This window comes from Triticum aestivum, chromosome 7A, assembly GCF_018294505.1.
Source record: "Triticum aestivum cultivar Chinese Spring chromosome 7A, IWGSC CS RefSeq v2.1, whole genome shotgun sequence".
In the NCBI taxonomy this organism is placed as follows: Eukaryota; Viridiplantae; Streptophyta; class Magnoliopsida; order Poales; family Poaceae; genus Triticum; species Triticum aestivum.
In genome coordinates, this window is record NC_057812.1 from 212,993,278 (window position 1) to 213,006,527 (window position 13,250).

The following is a 13,250-nucleotide window of genomic DNA, read 5'->3' on the forward strand; positions in this document are numbered from 1 at the left end:
GAGAAGAATCCATCTAGCTAATAACTATGGACCCGAAGGTATGTGGTAAACTACTCACACATCATCGGAGAGGCTATGGTGTTGGTGTAGAAGCCCTCCGTGATGGAATCCCCTCCGGCGGATTGCCAAAAAAGGCCCCAGATGGGATCTCACGGGTACAGAAGGTTGTGGCGGTGGAAAAGTGGTTTCGTGGTTCCCCTGGATGTTTTCAGGGTATAAGAGTATATATAGGCGAAAGAAGTAGGTCGGTGGAGCTACGAGGGGCCCACGAGGGTGGGGGCGCGCCTCCCTACCTTGTGGTCGCCTTGTTGCTTCCTTGACCTCCACTCCAAGTCTCCTGGATTGCATTTGTTCCAAAAAAGATCCTTGCGAAGGTTTTGTTCCGTTTGGATTCCGTTGGATATTCCTTTCCCGTGAAACACTGAAATAGGCAAAAAAACAGCAACTGGCACTGGGCCTCCGGTTAATAGGTTAGTCCCAAAAATAATATAAAAGTGCACATTAAAGCCCATTAAACATCCAAAACAGATAATATAATAGCATGGAACAATCAAAAAATATAGACACGTTGGAGACGTATCAGCATCCCCAAGCTTAATTCCTGCTCGTCCTTGAGTAGGTAAATGATAAAAACAGAATTTTTGATGTGGAATGCTACCTAACATAATTTTCAATGTAATTCTCTTTATTGCGGCATGAATGTTTAGATCCAAAAGATTCTAGACAAAAGTTAATATTGACATAAAAATAATAATACTTCAAGCATGCTAACCAAGCAATTATGTCTTATCAAAATAGCATAGCCAAAGAGAGCTTATCCCTACAAAATCATATAGTTTGGCCATGCTTCATTTTCGTCACACAAAATGCTCCCATCATGCACAACCCCGATGACAAGCCAAGCAATTGTTTCATACTTAGCCTTTTCAAACTCTTTCAACTTTCACGCAACATATGAGCACGAGCCATGGACATAGCACTATGGGTGGAATAGAATATGATGATGGAGGTTGTGTGAGAAGACAAAAAAGGGAAAGTCTCACATTGACCTCGCTAATCAATGGGCTATGGAGATGCCCATCAATTGATGGCAATGCAAGGAGTAGGAATTGCCATGCAACGGATGCACTAGAGCTATAAATATATGAAATCTCAACAAAAGAAACTAAGTGGGTGTGCATCCAACTTGCTTGCTCAAGAAGACCTAGGGCATTTTGAGGAAGCCCATCATTGGAATATACAAGCCAAGTTCTCTAATGAAAAATTCCCACTAGTATATGAAAGTGACAAAATAAGAGACTCTCTATCATGAAGATCATGGTGCTACTTTGAAGCACAAGTGTGTAAAAAGGATAGTAACATTGCCCCTTCTCTTTTTTCTCTCATTTTTTATTTGGTCCTTTTTTCTCTTTTTTCAGGCCTCTTTTTTTGTCTGGAATCTCATCCCGACTTGTGGGAGAATCATACTCTCCATCATTCTTTCCTCACATGGGACTGCTCTAATAATGAAAATCATCACACTTTTATTTACTTACAACTCAAGATTACAACTCGATACTTAGAACAAAATATGACTCTATGTGAATGCCTCCGGCGGTGTACCGGGATGTGCAATGAATCAAGAGTGACATGTATGAAAGAATTTTGAAGGTGTCTTTGCCACAAATACGATGTCAACTTCATGATCATGCAAAGCAATATGACAATGATGGAGCGTGTCATAATAAATGAAACGGTGGAAAGTTGCATGGCAATATATCTCGGAATGGCTATGGAAATGCCATAATAGGTAGGTATGGTGGCTGTTTTGAGGAAGATATAAGGAGGCTTATGTATGATAGAGCGTATCATATCACGGGGTTTGGATGCACCGGCGAAGTTTGCACCAACTCTCAAGGTGAGAAACGGCAATGCACGGTACCGAAGAGGCTAGCAATGATGGAAGGGTGAGAGTGCGTATAATCCATGGACTCAACATTAGTCATAAAGAACTCGCATACTTATTGCAAAAATCTACAAGTCATCAAAAGCAAGCAGCCAAGCACTATGCGCATGCTCCTAGGGGGATAGATTGGTAGGAAAATACCATCGCTCGTCCCCGACCGCCACTCATAAGGAAATCAATCAAAGAACAACTCATGCTTCAAATTTGTCACACAACGTTTACCATACGTGCATGCAACGGGACTTGCAAACTTCACACAAGTATTTCTCAATTCCACAATTACTCAGCTAGCACAACTCTAATATTACCATCTTTATATCTCAAAACAACTATCAAGTATCAAACTTCTCATAGTATTTAATGCACTCTATATGAAAGTTTTTATTATACCCATCCTGGATGCCTATTATATTAGGACTAATTTTATAGCCAAAGCAAATTACCATGCTGTTCTAAAAGACTCTCAAAATAATATAAGTGAAGCATGAGAGATCAATAATTTCTATAAAATAAAACCACCACCGTGCTCTAAAAAGGTATAAGTGAAGCACTAGAGCAAATTTATCTAGCTCAAAAGATATAAGTGAAGCACATAGAGTATTCTAATAAATTCCGATTCATGTGTGTCTCTCCAAAAGGTGTGTACGTCAAGGATGATTGTGGTAAACTAAAAAGCAAAGACTCAAATCATACAGGACGCTCCAAGCAAAACACATATCATGTTGTGAATAAAAATATAGCCTCAAGTAAAGTTACCGATAGACGAAGACGAAAGAGGGGATGCCTTCTAGGGCATCCCCAAGCTTAGGCTTTTGGTTGTCCTTGAATTTTACCTTGTTGTTCCTTGGTAATCCCCAAGCTTAGGCTCTTGCCACTCCTTATTCCAAAATCCATCAAATCTTTACCCAAAAACTTGAAAACTTCACAATACAAAACTCAACAGAAAATCTCATGAGCTCCGTTAGTATAAGAAAACAAACCACCACTTTAAGGTACTGTAATGAACTCATTATTTATTTATATTGGTGTTAAACCTACTTTATTACAACTTCTCTATGGTTCATACCCCCCGATACTAGCCATAGATTCATCAAAATAAGCAAACAACACACGAAAAACAGAATCTGTCAAAAACAGAACAGTTTGTAGCAATCTGGAGGTTACGAATACTTCTGTAACTCCAAAAATTCTGAAAAATTAGGAAGTCCTAAATAATTTGTATATTGATCTACTTCAGTTGGAATTGGTATTTTATCGCTCTCTGGTGAAAATGAAAATTATTCTCATGAGCGCATACTTTCTGTTTTTTACAGCAAGATCAAATAACAATCACCCAAGAAGATCCTAAAGGCTTTACTTGGCACAAACACTAATTAAAATATAAAAAATACAATCATAACAGAGGATAGACGATTTATTTATTACTAAATAGGAACATAAAGCAAGAAATAAAAATAAAATTGGGTTGCCTCCCAACAAGCGCTATCGTTTAACGCCCCTAGCTAGGCAAAGAGATTTCAATGATGCTCACATGAAAGACAAGAATTGAAGCACAAAGAGAGCATCATAAAACACGTGACAAACACATCTAAGTCTAACGTACTTCCTATGAATAGGCATATTATAGGCAAACAAATTATCAAGCCAAGCAAAAACTAGCATATGCAAGGAAGCGGAAAGAAACAATAGCAATCTCAACATAACGAGAGGTAATTTAGTAACATGAAAATTTCTACAACCATATTTTCCTCTCTCATAATAATTATATGTAGGATCATAAGAAAATTCAACAAAATATCTATCACATAACATATTCTCAACACGATCCACATGCATGCGAAGTTGACACTCTTCCAAAATAGTGGGATTAACATTAACTAAAGTCATGACCTCTCCAAACCCACTTTTATCAAAAATTTCATAAGATTGAGTATTCTCAAAATATGTGGGATATAAAGTTGACACTCTTCCAAACCCACTTTCAATATTATTGCAAACACTATTATCAATCTCATATTCATCATGGGGCTTAAATAAATTTTCAAGATCATAAGAAGAGTCACCCCAATCATGATCATTGCAACAAGTAGTGGACATAGCAAAACTAGCATCCCCAAGCTTAGGGTTTTGCATATTATTAGCACAATTGACATTAATAAAATTTATAATAACATCATTGCAATCATGCTTTTTATTCAAAGATCTATCGTGAATCACTTTATAAAGCACTTCAACACAATTTTCAGATGCACGAATTTCAAGCAAAACCTCATAAAGATAATCTAGTGCATTCAACTCACTAGTAATTGGTTCATTATAATTGGATCTCTTAAAGAGATTAGTAAGTGGATGAGGATCCATAAACTTTTAGCAAGCAAAGAAGGTACATGGTAACACAAGCAAACAAAAGATCGAACGGAACATGGGCGAATAAAACGGCAAAGGTGAAGTGGGGGAGGGGAAAACGAGAGGAAAATGGCAAATAATCTAATGCGAGGGATAAGAGTTTGTGATGGGTACTTGGTATGCCTTGACTTGAGCGTAGATCTCCCCGGCAACGGCGCTAGTAATCCTTCTTGCTACCTCTTGAGCATGCGTTGGTTTTCCCTTGAAGAGGAAAGGGTGATGCATCAGAGTAGCGTAAGTATTTCCCTCGGTTTTTGAGAACCAAGGTATCAATCCAGTAGAAGACTACACGCAAATCTCCTAGTACCTGCACAAACAATCAAGAACTTTGCAACCAATGTGATAAAGGGGTTGTCAATCCCTTCACGGCCACTGGAAAAAGTGAGATCTGATAAAGATAATAAGATAAATATTTTTGGTATTTTTGTATAGATTGGAAAATAAAGATTTCAAAATAAATAGTAAACTAAAATTATAGATCGGAAACTTATATGATATGATGTAGACCCAGGGGCCATAGGTTTCACTAGTGGCTTCTCTCATGATAGCATATATTACGGTGGGTGAACAAATTACTATCGAGCAATTGATAGAAAAGCGCATAGTTATGAGAATATCTAGGCATGATCATGAACATAGGCATCACGTCTGTGTCAAGTAGACCGAAACGATTCTGCATCTACTACTATTACTCCACACATCGACCACTATCCAGCACGCATCTAGAGTATTAAGTTCATAAGAACAGAGTAACACATTATGCAAGATGACATGATGTAGAGGGATAAAATCAAGCAATATGATATAAACCCCATCTTTTTATCCTCGATGGCAACAATACAATACGTGTCGGTTCCCTTTCTGTCACTGGGATCGAGCACCGCAAGATTGAACCCAAAGCTAAGCACTTCTCCCATTGCAAGAAAGACCAATCTAGTAGGCCAAACTAAACCGATAATTCGAAGAGACTTGCAAAGATATAAAATCATGCATATAAGAATTTAGAGAAGAATCAAATATTGTTCATAGATAATCTTGATCATAAACCCACAATTCATCGGATCTCGGCAAACCCACCGCAAAAAGTATTACATCGAATAGATCTCTAAGAACATCGAGGAGAACTTTGTATTGAGAATTAAAGAGAGAGAAGAAGCCATCTAGCTAATAACTATGGACCCGAAGGTATGTGGTAAACTACTCACACATCATCGAAGAGGCTATGGTGTTGGTGTAGAAGCCCTCCGTGATCGAATCCCCCTCCGGGAGATCACCGAAAAAGGCCCCAGATGGGATCTCATGGGTACAGAAGGTTGTGGCGGTGGAAAAGTGGTTTCGTGGCTCCCCTGGATGTTTTCAGGATATAAGAGTATATATAGGCGAAAGAAGTAGGTCGGTGGAGCTACGAGGGGCCCACGATGGTGGGGGCGCGCCTACCCCCTTGGGCACGCCTCCCTACCTCGTGACCGCCTCGTTGCTTCCTTGACCTCCACTCAAAGTCTCCTGGATTGCATTTGTTCCAAAAAAACATACTCGTGAAGGTTTCATTCCGTTTGGACTCCGTTTGACATTCCTTTTCTGCGAAAACTGAAATAGGCAAAAAACAACAACTGGCACTGGGCCTCCGGTTAATAGGTTAGTCCCAAAAATAATATAAAAGTGCATATTAAAGCCCATTAAACATCCAAAACAGATAATATAATAGCATGGAACAATCAAAAATTATAGATACGTTGGAGACGTATCATGCAAGCATCTCGGAGTTGGAATATACGCTTTGATAGTGTGATCAAAGCATATAGTTTTATACAAACTTTTGGAGAAGCCTGTATTTACAAGAAAGTGAGTGGGAGCTCTGTAGCATTTCTGATATTATATGTGGATGACATATTATTGATCAGAAATGATACTAAATTTCTGAATAGCATAAAAGGATACTTGAATAAGAATTTTTCAATGAAAGACCTCGGTGAAGTTGCTTATATATTGGGCATCAAGATCTATAGAGATAGATCAAGACGCTTAATTGGAATATCACAAAGCACATACCTTGATAAAGTTTTTAAGAAGTTCAAAATGGATCAAGCAAAGAAAGGGTTCTTGCCTGTGTTACAAGGTGTGAAGTTAAGTCAGACTCAATGCCCGACCACTGCAGAAGATAGAGAGAAAATGAAAGTCATTCCCTATGCCTCAGCCATAGGTTCTATCATGTATGCAATGCTGTGTACCAGACCTGATGTGTGCCTTGCTATGAGTTTAGCAGGGAGGTACCAATGTAATCCAGGAGTGGATCACTGGACAGCGGTCAAGAACATCCTGAAATACCTGAAAAGGACTAAGGATATGTTTCTCATTTATGGAGGTGACAAAGAGCTCATTGTAAACGGTTACGTCGATGCAAGCTTTGACACTGATCCAGATGACACTAAGTCACAAACCGGATACGAATTTTTATTGAATGGTGGAGCTGTCAGGTGGTGCAGTTCTAAGCAGAGCGTCGTGGCGGGATCTACATGTGAAGAGGAATACATAGTTGCTTCAGAAGCTGCAAATGAAGGAGTCTGGATGAAGGACTTCATATCCGATCTAGGTGTAATACCTAGTGCATCGGGTCCAATGAAAATCTTTTGTAACAATACTGGTGCAATTGCCTTGGCAAAGGAATCCAGATTTCACAAGAGAACCAAGCACATCAAAAGACGCTTCAATTCCATCCGCGATCAAGTCAAGGAGGGAGACATAGAGATTTGCAAGATACATACAGATCTGAATGTTGCAGACCCGTTGACTAAGCGTCTCTCACGAGCAAAACATGATTAGCACCAAGACTCCATGGGTGTTAGAACCATTACTTTGTAATCTAGATTATTGACTCTAGTGCAAGTGGGAGACTGAAGGAAATATGCCCTAGAGGCAATAATAAAGTTATTATTTATATTTCCTTATATCATTATAAATGTTTAATTATTATTCATGCTAGAATTGTATTAACCGGAAACTTAGTACATGTGTGAATACATAGACAAACAGAGTGTCCCTAGTATGCCTCTACTTGACTAGCTCGTTAATCAAAGATGGTTAAGTTTCCTAGCCATGGACATGTGTTGTCATTTGATGAACGGGATCACATCATTAGAGAATGGTGTGATGGACTAGACCCATCCGTTAGCTTAGCACTGTGATCGTTTAGTTTATTGTTAATGCTTTCTTCATGACTTATACATGTTACTATGACTATGAGATTGTGCAACTTCCGAATACCGGAGGAACACCTTGTGTGCTATCAAAGGCCACAACATAACTGGGTGACTATAAAGATTCTCTACAGGTGTCTCCGATGGTATTTGTTGAGTTGGCATAGATCGAGATTAGGATTTGCACTCCGTGTATCGAAGAGGTATCTTTGGGCCCTCTCGGTAATGCACATCGCTATGAGCCTTGCAAGCAATGTGACTAATGAGTTAGTCACATGATGATGTATTACCGGATGAGTAAAGAGACTTGTCGGTAATGAGATTGAACTAGGTATGATGATACCGACGATCGAATCTCGGGCAAGTAACATACCGATGACAAAGGGAACAATGTATGTTGTTGTGCGGTTTGACCGATAAAGATCTTCATAGAATATGTAGGAACCAATAGGAGCATACAGGTTCCACTATTGGTTATTGACCGGAGATGTGTCTCGGTCATGTCTACATAGTTCTTGAACTCGTAGGGTCTGCACGCTTAACGTTCGATGATGATATGTATTATGAGTTATGTGATTTGATGTACCGAAGGTTGTTCGGAGTCCCAGATGAGATCACGGACACGACGAGGAGTCTCGAAATGGTCGAGACATAAAGATTGATATATTGGAAGGTTATATTCGGACACTGGAATGGTACCGAAGTGTATCGGGTATTTTCCGGAGTACCGGGAGGTTACCGGACCCCCCCGGGGGATTAATGAGCCACAGTGGGACTTAGTGGAGAAGAGAGAGGGCCGGCCAGAGGTGGTGCGTGCCCCCTTTCCCAGTCCGAATTGGACAAGGGGAATGGGGCGCCCCCCTTCCGTCCTTCTCTTCTCTCCTCTTTCCCTTCTTCTCCTTCTTGGAATAGGAAAGGGGGAAACCTACTCCTACTAGGAGTAGGATTCCTCCCCCCTTGGCACGCCCCTTGTGGCCGGCCGGCCTCCTCCTCCCCTCCTTTATATACGAGGGAGGGGGCACCCCCTAAACACACAAGGTGATCTTTAGCCGTGTGTGGTGCCTCCTTCCACAGTTTTCCACCTCGGTCATATTGTCGTAGTGCTTAGGCGAAGCCCTGCGTCGGTAACTTCATCATCGCCGTCAACACGCCGTTGTGCTGACGCAACTCACCCTCGGCCTCAACTGGATCAAGAGTACGAGGGACGTCACTGAGCTGAACGTGTGCAGATCGCGAAGGTGTCGTGCGTTCGGTACTTGATCGGTTGGATCGCGAAGACGTTCGACTACATCAACTGCATTACTAAACGCTTCCGCTTTCGGTCTATGAGGGTACGTAGACACACTCTCCCCTCTCATTGCTATGCATCTCCTAGACAGATCTTGCGTGATCGTAGGATTTTTTTTGAAATATTGCGTTCCCCAACAGAAGCCACAACGGTGATATGCCAATTGCTATTTACCCTTCACAAGGACCCTCTTCATCAAATCCGATCCGACTAAAGCGGGAGAGACAGACACCCGCTAGCCACCTTATGCATCAAGTGCATGTCAGTCGGTGGAACCAGTCTCATGTAAGCATACGTGTAAGGTTGGTCCGGGCCGCTTCATCCCACAATGACGCCGAATCAAGATAAGACTAGTAACGGTAAGCAAATTGAACAAATCATCACCCACAACTACTTGTGTTCTACTCGTGCATAGAATCTACACATAGACCTAGCTCATGATGACACTATTGGGGAACATAGTAATAATTCCAAATTTTCCTACGTGTCACCAAGATCAATCTAGGAGATACTAGCAACGAGAGAGAAGGAGTGCATCTTCATACCCTTGAAGATCGCTAAGCGGAAGTGTTACAAGAACGCGGTTGATGGAGTCGTACTCACGGCGACTCAAATCGTGGAAGATCCGATCCAAGCACCGAACGGACGGCGCCTCTGTGTTCAACAAACGTACAGACCGGGGACGTCTCCTCCTTCTTGATCCAGCAAGGGGAGAGGAGAAGTTGAGGGAGAACTCCGGCAACACGACGGCGTGGTGGCGGTGGAGCTCGTGGTTCTCCGGCAGAGCTTCGCTAAGCACTACGAAGGAGGAGATGTTGGAGGAGGGAGGGGCTACGCCAGGGAAGGGGCGCGGCTGCCCTCCCACCCCCACTATTTATAGGGGGAAGGGAAGAGGGGGCCGCCCCCCCCAGATGCATCTAGAGGGGGGCGGCCAGGGGGGGAGACTTGCTCCCCCCCTCCCCCAAGGAAGGTGGGAGGCGCCCCCTCCCCCTAGGGTTTCCAACCCTAGGTGCCTTGGGCCCTTGGGGGGAGCACCAGCCCACTAGGGGGATGGTTCCCTCCCATATTCAGCCCATTAAGTCCCCCAGGGCAGGTGGCCCCACCCGGTGGACCCCCGGACACCTTTCGGTGGTCCCAGTACATTACCGATAACCCCTGAAACCATTCTGGCGACTGAAACTGGACTTCCCATACATAAATCTTTACCTACGGACCATTTTGGAACTCCTCATGACATCTAGGATCTCATCCAGGACTCCGAACAACCTTCGGTAACCACATACAATTTCCCATAACAACTCTAGCGTCACCAAACCTTAAGTGTGTAGACCCTACGGGTTCGGGAACCATGCAGACATGACCGAGACATCTCTCCGACCAATAACCAACAACGGGATATGGATACCCATGTTGGCTCCCACATGTTTCATGATGATCTCATAGAATGAACCATGATGTCGGGGATTCAATCAATCCTGTATACAATTCCCTTTGTCCATCGGTATGTTACTTGTCCGAGATTCGATCCTCGGTATCCCCATACCTCGTTCAATCTCGTTACTGGCAAGTCTCTTTACTTGTTCCGTAACGCATGATCCCATGGCTAACTCGTTAGTCACATTGAGCTCGTTATGATGATGCATTACCGAGTCGGCCCAGAGATACCTCTCCGTCATACAGAGTGACAAATCCTAGTCTCAATTTGTGCCAACCCAACAGACACTTTCGGAGATACCTGTAGTGCACCTTTATAGTCACCCAGTTACGTTGTGACGTTTGAGACACACAAAGCACTCCTACGGTATCCAGGAGTTGCACAATCTCATGGTCTAAGTAAATGATACTTGACATTAGAAAAGCTCTAGCAAACGAACTACACGATCTTGTGCTATGCTCTAGATTGGGTCTTGTCCATCACATCATTCTCCTAATGATGTGATCCCTTTATCAACGACATCCAATGTCCATGGTTATGAAACCACAACCATCTATTGATCAACGAACTAGTCAACTAGAGGCTCACTAGGGACATGTTGTGATCTATGTATTCACACATGTATTATGATTTCCGGTTAATACAATTATAGCATGAACAATAGACAAATATCATGAACAAGGAAATATAATAATAACCATTTTATTATTGCCTCTAGGACATATTTCCAACATACCCAAGGGAGGCAAGTCCTTCGTGGGCGATGGCCATGGTGGGATAGACAAGGTTGCTTGTTTGTGGACCCATCGTGGGTGGAGCCCTCTATGGACTCGCACAACTGTTACCCTTCGTGGGTTGAAGTCTCCATCAATGTGGATGTACGATAGCACCGCCTACGGAACCACACAAAAAATCTCCGTGTCTATATTGCGTTTGCTCCCTCCAAACTCCTCCCTTTACCTTCATATGCAATGATTTATATTCTGCTGCTATACTCTTAGAATCACATGTGTAGGTTGATTGCTTGACTTGTGATAAGTTGCTAAAATCTGCCAAGACTTAAAATTGGGAAAAGAATAGATTTTTATTTGGTCAAGTAGTCTAATCACCCCCCCCCCCTCTAGACATACTTTCGATCCTACAAGTAGTGTTACTATCTACAAAGCTCGAGTTGTCACAAAAAGGTTTTTGACAAGTTCAAGGTGTTGACTATGATTTTCTCACTCGTATAATGCTTAAAGTCTGTCTGAATCATGTTAGCAATTGCCGCATTTTATGAAATATGGCAAATGGATGTCAAAACTGCATTCCTTAATGGATAAAAGAAGAGTTGTATATGATGCAACCAGAAGGTTTTCTTAATCCTAAAGGTGCTAACAAAGTGTGCAAGCTCCAGTGATCCATCTGTGGACTGGTGCAAGCATCTCGGAGTTGGAATATATGCTTTGATGAGTTGATCAAAGCATATAGTTTTATACAGACTTTGAGGTGAAGCCTGTATTTACAAGAAAGTGAGTGGGAGCACTACAACCTTTCTGATAAGTATATCTAAATGACATATTGTTGATTGTAAGTGATGTAGAATTTTCTGGAAAGCATAAAGGAGTGTTTGAAAGGATTTTTTCAAAGAAAGACCTCAGTGAAGCTACTTACATATTGGGCATCAAGATCTATAAAGACAAATCAAGACGCTTGATAAGACTTTCAATGAGTACATACCTTTATAAGATTTTGAAGGAGTTCAAAATGGATCAGTCAAAGAAGGAGTTCTTGCCTGAGTTGTAAGGTATGAAGTTGAGTAAGACTCAAAACCCGACCACGGCAGAAGGTAGAGAGAGAATGAAAGTCATTCCCTATGCCTCGGCCATAGGTTCTATAAAGTATGCCATGTTGTATACCAGACCTATTGTGTACCTTGCCATGAGTTTGGTAAAGGGGTACAATAGTGATCCAGGAGTAGATCACTGGACAACGGTCAAAATTATCCTTAGAGGACTAAGGAGATATTTCTTGGTTATGGAGGTGATAAAGAGTTCATCGTAAAGAGTTACGTCGATGCAAGCTTTAACACCGATCTGGATGACTCTGAGTCTCAATCTGGATACATATTGAAAGTGGGAGCAATTAGCTAGAGTAGCTCCACGTAGAGTATTGTAGACATAGAAATTTGCAAAATACATACGTATCTGAATGTGGCAGACCCGTTGACTAAACTTCTCTCACAAGCAAAACATGATCACACCTTAGTACTCTTTAGGGTGTTAATCACATGGCGATGTGAACTAGATTATTGACTCTAGTAAACCCTTTGGGTGTTGGTCACATGGCGATGTGAACTATGGGTGTTAATCACATGGTGATGTGAACTATTGGTGTTAAATCACATGGCGATGTGAACTAGATTATTGACTCTAGTGCAAGTGGGAGACTGAAGGAAATATGCCCTAAAGGCAACAATAAAGTTGTTATTTTATATTTCCTTATATCATGATAAATGTTTATTATTCATGCTAGAATTGTATTAACCGGAAACTTGATACATGTGTGGATACATAGACAAAACACTATGTCCCTAGTAAGCCTCTACTAGACTAGCTCGTTAATCAAAGATGGTTAAGTTTCCAAACCATAGACATGTGTTGTCATTTGATGAACGGGATCACATCATTAGGAGAATGATGTGATGGACAAGACCCATCTGTTAGCTCAGCATGTTGATCGTTTAGTTTTATTGCTATTGCTTTCTTCTTGTCATATACATATTCCTTTGACAATGAGATTATGCAACTCCCGGATATCGAAGGAATACCTTGTGTGCTATCAAACGTCACAACGTAACTGGGTGATTATAAATATGCTCTACAGGTATCTCCGAAGGTGTTTGTTGGGTTGGCATAGATCGAGATTAGGATTTGTCACTCCGAGTATCCGAGAGGTATCTCTGGGCCCTCTCGGTAATGCACATCATGATAAGACTTGCAA